The sequence below is a fragment of the Mus caroli genome, chromosome 3 (genome assembly GCF_900094665.2).
Source record: "Mus caroli chromosome 3, CAROLI_EIJ_v1.1, whole genome shotgun sequence".
Taxonomy (NCBI): domain Eukaryota; kingdom Metazoa; phylum Chordata; class Mammalia; order Rodentia; family Muridae; genus Mus; species Mus caroli.
Window position 1 is genome coordinate 89,465,175 of NC_034572.1, and position 1,512 is coordinate 89,466,686.

Genomic DNA, 1,512 nt, shown 5'->3' on the forward strand with positions numbered 1-1,512 from the left:
TGGCCCTGCCGGTGTTCTTGGCAACAGAGCCCAAAAAACCAGTCCCTGAGTTTACTTCTACAGCAGAGGACTTTGCCCTCATTTCCAAAGATTCCACTCATCAGTTCAACAAAAATAAAAGACTGTGGTACACCTCCAGAGAAAAGAAAATCCTGCCACAAAGACAAGCAGAGACTATGATCAAACAGATGCACCAGTGGACTCACCTAGGGGTAAGTAAGCTCATCCAGACATTCTCCAAGACTAAGTACCATGTTCCAGGGTTAAAACACCTTGTGAAGCAGGTGGTGCACAAGTGTGTGTCCTGCAAAAAGTCAATGTCAGCTGCACCACAGTGGATTCAGGGAAGAGGTACCTGGGAGACAGACCTGGCACCTACTGGGAGGTAGACTTTACTGAGGTATGACCTGGAAAATATGTATATAAATACCTTCTGGCTTTCGTGGATACGTTCTCAAGATGGGTAGAAGCTTTTCCCTGTAAAAATGAGACTGCTCAGATGGTCGTTAAGATTATTGAAGCCGGGCAGTGGTGGCACATGCCTTTAATCCCCGCACTCAGGAAGCAGAGGCAGGCAGATTTCTGAGTTCGAGGCCAGCCTGGTCTGCAGAGTGAGTTCCAGGACAGCCAGGGCTACACAGAGAAACCCTGTCTCGAAACACCTCCCCCTCAAAAGAAGAAGAAGAAGATTATTGAAGAAAAATTTCCAAGGTTCAGAGTGCCAAAAGGCCAAAAGCAATAGTGTCAGATAATGGTCCTGCCTTTGTTGCCCAGGTAAGTCAGGGCATGCCCAAATATTTTGAGGTCGAATGGAAATTATTGTGTGTACAGATCTCAAAGCTCAGGACAGGTAAAAAGGATAAAAAGAACCCTAAAAGCGACCTTGACAAAAGTAACCATGGAGACTTGCGCAGACTGGGTGGTGCTCCCCCCACCATTTAGAACCAGAAATACTCCCTCTTGATTCAGTCTTACTCATTTTGAGATCCTTTATGGGGCTCCCACACTCTGCACTGTCTTAACTGATGTGATTGAACACACATGTTGTTGTAATAATGATCTGTATGCTAGGTTAGAAGACTTGCAGGTGGTGCAGAAGGAAGTCTGGTTACAACTGGCTGCAGCAAATGAGTCGGGTACCCCAAAGACATCTCACCGGTTCCAGGTCGTAGATCTGATCTATGTGCACCTGCATCATGTCTAGACCCTCAAGCCTCGCTGGAAGGGTCCCTATCTAGACTTGCTTACTACCCCTTCTTATCCTGTTTCTGCTCTTAACCTTTGGCCCATGCATCCTTAATTGCTTGTTATTAAATTCAAGTACAAGTTTTGATGCTCAGACAACAATACCAGCAGGTGCAACAAAGTGAGACATCATTTCAGGATTGAAATGTACCAGAGAAAAAGAAGGAATGTAAAATCCAAAATAAATTCAAGATCACTGTACTGGCAAGTTTTGTGTCAACTTGACACAGGCTGGAGTTATCACAGAGAAAGGAGCTTCAGTTGAGG